The sequence below is a fragment of the Lonchura striata genome, chromosome 1 (genome assembly GCF_046129695.1).
Source record: "Lonchura striata isolate bLonStr1 chromosome 1, bLonStr1.mat, whole genome shotgun sequence".
NCBI classification, from domain to species: Eukaryota; Metazoa; Chordata; class Aves; order Passeriformes; family Estrildidae; genus Lonchura; species Lonchura striata.
The window spans coordinates 82,386,557-82,392,556 of NC_134603.1; the positions used below are offsets into that span (position 1 = coordinate 82,386,557).

Genomic DNA, 6,000 nt, shown 5'->3' on the forward strand with positions numbered 1-6,000 from the left:
CTAAAGGTAAGAAAAATAAATCTCTGGATCGGCAGATTATAATCATAGGTGGCACCACTTAACAGGCTAAAATCTAAACTATGCAACATGTGACTAAAAAGCATGTGGCTTTCCCCACGCTATTGCACTGCTGGGGTACTTGGCAGTAGTCACCCAACAAGTCAGGCTACTATACAGACTACTTCAATTCCTATTCTGCAGAAGACAATACCAAACACATCAAAAGAGATCAGACTATGATTTATATCCTAAGACATAAGTTTTTTATTAATAAAACTGTTTCCTCAGCGTTAAATTCCATTAAGTGTACTTAAGACAGAATTACTACACATCTTGCTCCCAGGCAAAACCTGACCATTCCACATGTGTTACAAATAAGTATCTCTTTACATTTATTGGTGTGCAGACAAAAGTCAAAGGATTTATTTTCATATTCTGGCAAGTCAGGAATCTTCCATTTTTGAGGAATCACATCACTATCAATCTATTTCTATTTTAAACTTATTAATTTTCATACCAAATAACCAGTAGATACATTTTTATATTAATCACATTTCTCCATCTTGAAGTAAGAAGCTTAGGTGACATCACTATTAGGGAAGCAAGCTGTGAGATACAAGATATTTTAAGGAAGACTTTAAAGTCCTTTCCATTCTGCATGAAGTTTCCCCCCTTCTTCCCCCTGCATATTTTTTAATCTTGAAAGCATTTCCTACTAATGCATGAAACCCCCATTATGCTGCATATGGTTTCTATTATCAAGTCTATAATGCTTTCAGTAATTTCTTTAATTTCTCTAGTTGTTACCTCATTCTTTTCATGCCTGCTTGACACAGAAGCAGCAACCCAAGTTGTTCCTAAGTATCTTTCTTTAGTTATAAATCAGTCTCCACACTCCTGTAGCGTACCTCAAAATGGCTTGCTTTTACTACCCTTGCATGAATAAAGAAAAGGCCTTGAATATTGGCTGATTATTATACTCTTCATTATATATTTGGAAATAATCCAATTTTCTTATTTGAAGAACTAGATTTTACCTAAAAATTAAATTTACATTGCACCCACGGACACTACGCTTACACCTACAGACCTAAATCAAGACCTGGGATTTGTGCACAAAAAACCTGAAGAATACTCTTCATAGAGATAAAATAAAAAAAATAACCAAACAAAAGACCTCCAAAATTCTTGTTTTCAAAATTACTAAATTAGTGCAAGATCAGCTTTCCATGGCAGATTTCCAAATAACTACTAACTCAATGGTAGCTGAGTGCCTAAAAATGTAACCACACAGTACTCACCCAAGATTTCATGGGAAGGCCTGTTTCTACCATGCAACCAGCTCCTTTTTTTTCTAGTCTGTTCGGCGCATGCCATTGGGCCATGGATGGGTGCCAGCACAAGGGAAGAATTTACCATTGTTCAGATGGAAGCCGTCGTGTACACAGGAGGTTCTGCAGAAGGACTTCATGGTTCACTGCATGGGCCAAAGTTACCAGTGGAACACAGCACAAACAGAAGCAGCTTCACTTGGAAATTACAATTTATTCCACGGACTTGATTTCGAATGATCAAAACACAAATACATAAGCTGTCTCCAGTAAGGCCTGGAGCCAACCCTAGACATGGCTCAGAAATTATGAAGATTGCATACTCTGTAGTCTTAGGGTAAGGGTATGCGCCAAAGGTATTCCACTTCCTGAAATAAATCAACCTTGTATCACCATCTTGCTTCAGAGGGTGCTGCATTTCAAATGCAATGATGTATGGAAGAGGGTTGAGGGGAGATAAAAATATTTCACCTGATCATTGCTTCAGGCAATAACTTGAACAGTGATTTCACCATTTTTACCCTTTTAATGTTGATTTTAACTGGATGTGATACACTCAAGAGGTTCAAATCAACAGAAAAAAAGTAAAAAAACTGCTGCATGATTTCATTTTGGTAACTATGTACAATTTCCCTGTACTACACAATCAGTTATTTCATACATGAAGCATACAAGAATAGACAGAACCACCATGAATTTCCAACCTTTTGTGTTTATTCTGTCCACAGATCAGAGTTGGTGCTCCCTGGCTAAACTGAAACAGCCGGACAAAAGGAAAATATCCACTGCACACAATCCACTAGCAAAGAAGATCACGAAACAAAGCTTGTCCCTCAAATGGAGTCCTGTGATACAATGAGTAGACAGCAAGTGCAAAAACCTTTGGTCATGTCCTTGCTTCTTCTTTTTCCCTCAGCCCTAAATGTTGCCCAGAATTCTCAGAAACACCCTGAATACAAAAGGATTGTGTCGGACAAGCTATCTCCCCTGGAGAGAGCAGTAGCAGCAGATGCTGCATCGTCCATCTTCCGTCAGTATGGCACTCCCACTCCAGACTCTCCCTGGCTTAATGGGGAACATCTACACAGCAAAAAAAAAAAAAAAACCTCAGTGTTTGAAGCCTGGCCACCAGTTTAGGTGGTGCCTGGCAAACATCTGGCAAACAGAGAGGGGACATTTAGACATATTTTAGGGCTCTGATGGCTTCTTCAGAAGAGATCTTAATTGGAAATACTGGAAATACCAACTAATTGCTATGCAAGGGGCCTTGGGGTGTATATTTTCTAGTGAACGTTCATCACCCTCGAGGGGAAGCAAAAAAACCCACTGCCACCGCCTGTTTAGAAGCCCACTGGCAATATTCTTTTGTCAGCTTTAAGTCAACTCCAGCCTAACACACCAGACATCTTCTTTCATTAGCTTACACAATGATACATTTTAAACGGGCTTAAGCATGCTCCCTCTAAAAAGAAATATATATATACTCGAATTTTGGACACGAGTTGGGAAAGAAGAGTAGTGAAGAAGGAACAGACATCGAGACGCAACAACTCGAACAAAAGAGATCTCAAGATGTCGCACTAACAAGCACGCACACAATCTTCCTCTTGATACACTGCTTCCCCTCGGCAGAGGGGGATGCTTCAGGAGACCGCCCGCCGGAGCGCAGAGCACGCGTGGGTCTCCCAGACGGAGCCCGGCGGGGAGCGCGTCCCTGCGGCGTCGCTGCTCCGCGGGGCTTCCTACTGCGGCACGGACACCGCAATTCGCCTCGCCCTCTTTGCTCAGAGCGACCCACGAAACACCCCACGCCGCTGCAGAGGGACCCCCTGACCCACGTCTCCTGCCCCAAGGCCACTGACAGGAGCGGAGGCGGGTGCTGGAGCCCGCGGCATCAGAGCTCTGGGGGCACCCGCGGGTGCTCGACTGCCGCCGACCGAAACCCACTGCGGGCAGCACGGCCTGCCTTTTCCCCTTCCAAAATGCCAAATTTTCTGTGGGTGAGAGGAGGGGCGACACGGATCCACTCCGCCATCGCGCACAGAAACAAATGCCAAAGCTAAGCCAGGCGCAGCGCGGGGAAGGAAATGGGCCGGGGTAGCGCCGGCTCGCCCCGATGAACAGCGCCGGGGATGGCGGCGGGCGGGGGGCGGACGGGCGGGGGCAGCGCCCGGGGGTCGCGGTCGGCGCCTTTGTTCCGCCGCCGGCCCCGGCCGCGCGCCACCTCCGCGCATGCGCCGGGCACGGACAAAGGCGCGGATGGGGCGGCGGAGGCTTCCGTATGCCCTTCCGCCCCACGTCCCCCACGCCCCGCATCCTCGCTCCACTCCGCACCTCCCCGTCGCCCCGCATCCCCCGCTCTGTTCCGCATGCCCCCCTCTGCCCCGCATCCCCCCGCGTGGCGCCCACCCTGCGTGGCAGGAGGGTGGGGGTGTCTCGGGGGTGTGCGTGTGTCCGCCTCCCTTTTCCCGCGTGAGCCGCCACGCCCAGCTGAGGCGCGGGGAAAGCGCCCTGCGGGGGCCGCGTTTGAAAGACGCGCGTGCATGGGGAAGAGGCGACACGGCGGGTCGGGAGGGGAAAGAAAAAAAAAAAAGGTCGACAGGAGTTGTAGCTTTCTTTGGTGGGGGGAAAACGAGAAACCAGAGTGTTGATGGGGACCTGTGGGAGCGGAGGGCGGCAGTCGGTGAATATTCATAGAATGGGCGCATCGGGGCATAGCACGGCGGGCAGCAGCGGCGGTCCCTGTAGTGTTTGACGGCGGGTCCGTAGCCCCTGCTCGGGCGGCCGAGCCCCCGAGCCCCGACGTGCGCTGTCCAGCCAGAAGAAGCGCTTTGAACTCGCCGGCGCGTCCACGCGCACGCGTAACCGCGGAGGCAGCGCCGCTACCGCGCCGCCTCGCCAGGGACAATCGCGTTGTCCCTGGCCCCAGTGGGCAAGCGCCGCTTCCCGCTCCTCGCCCGCCCCACGCCTGCCCCACCCGTGGAGCCCTCCCCCCACCTGCCGCCCGGACCCCGCGGTCCCCCTGCAGCACCGCCGCCCCCTGCCCCCCGCCCTGCCATCTTCCTGGCGCTGTGCGTGCTCTTCTCCCAGCGCTTCCTTTCATGGAGAGCTTGGGGCATCTTTCTTTTTTTTTTCTTTTTTTTTTTTTTTTCTCTTTTTCATTTTAAATTATTGTTATTAATTAAGCAGACTCCCTTTGGAAACAGGCTAAATGCACCGAAAAGAAATTGGGCATAAACCACTATTATTCCCACTACACCCACCGCTACCCCCACCCTTCCCCAAGAGAGCCTTCCCGGGCATTTAAATCTCATTGAATCGCTTTCGGTCCGTTGTGTGCCTCGATCCCGCTCCCAGGTAGTCCCCTCTCGAGGAATCGAGCTCCTAAAATGTGCCCAGGCAGGCGCCTCCCGGGCTGCTCCGCTCTCTCTGCTCTTACCGATTCACATGCACATCTCCTCTCCCCACAATCGAGACACAACGGAAGGGGGGGAAATGATAAAAATGGCAAAGCTCTCGCGGGCTGCTGTGTAAATAAGTGAGACACACCTCGTCTTACCTTTATATGTTTTTCCTCTGTCCCTGTCGGTGTGTTTGTATGCTGGGGTGTCACAAAGAGAGTTCCAGGTAGCCCAGAGCCTCCTCGCCTCGCTCGGAGCGCTGTTGCTCTCGCCCGCTTGCTCGCTGGGGTTGGAGTGCCTAGTGCCTGCTGAAGCACTGCCGCCGCTACCGCGGCTGCTGCCTCTGCATTTCTCACTCACTCTCTCCCCCTCCCTCTTTCCCTCCCTCCCCCCTTCCCTGTGACAGTCTGTGGGCAGTTCAAAAGCCATACGCTTTATTTATTTATTTTCCGGGCTGGCGGGCGGGGGATGCGCTGCGCGGTGCTCGCGCTTAGGGGGCGCACGGACCCCAGGTTTAAATATCAGCCGTGCAGGCTGCGGAGGGGGGCTGCATCGCGGGTCCGCGAACGCACCTTGCAGCATCACACCCCCACACCCCTCAAAAAAAAGGGGAAGGGAGCAGCCAACCTCCCTGCCCCGAGGAGAGCGGGAGCGGCACGGCGAGGTGCGGAGCGCTCCGCGACCCTCCGCATCCGAACCACAGCGGGGGCGACTGTGCACCATGGGGCGGACGGCCCGTCCCCGGCGGAGCTGGGATGCTGTGCGGCGGAGGGAGCGGGCAAGCCGGGCCGCCTACCTACACCTGCAGCCCTCTCGGGGAGCGGCAAAGCCGCTTACACCGCGCAGAGGGGAGGCACGGGCGGAAGAGACTAAAAATTCCCGGGCCTGGATGCTCTTGGCACGCTTAAGGAGAGGGTCTGCCGGTTAAACACAAAAGGCAGCAAAACAGAGGAAAGCAGCACATTTCTCAAGAGACTGGATCTCTCCCGGGCGCTCCTGCAGCTGAACAGCTGGACTGAACGTCGCTGGGGCTTCAGGACTGCTATCCCTCCAGATCTCCCTCTGTTCCAAAGCATCCCTGAGCCTGCCACAGCACCACCGAGGGTGCTGTCCGCACTCTCCCACCGCTCTCTTTTTACAGCTTGGCTGTGGCGGGGGTCGGGTGCTGCGGGAGCCCGACGGCGGCGGGCGATGCGCGGGGCTGGAGCGCCCTCTGCTCCCCGAGCGGCGGCCGGGCTGGGCTGGGCTGGGCCGGGCCGGGCAGGGCC

The 6,000-nt window shown here is 52.5% G+C and overlaps 1 protein-coding gene across 1 annotated transcript in view; it reads right to left on the reverse strand.

Moving 5' to 3' along the window:
• BASP1 (brain abundant membrane attached signal protein 1) overlaps window positions 1-5,088 on the reverse strand; it is a 51,141-nt gene extending 46,053 nt beyond the window's left edge. Inside the window, exon 1 of the mRNA XM_021526410.3 lies at window positions 4,891-5,088. The gene's annotated coding sequence lies outside the window, so the exon portion shown is untranslated. The remainder of the gene's footprint in view (window positions 1-4,890) is intronic.
• Between the last annotated feature and the right edge of the window lie 912 nt (window positions 5,089-6,000).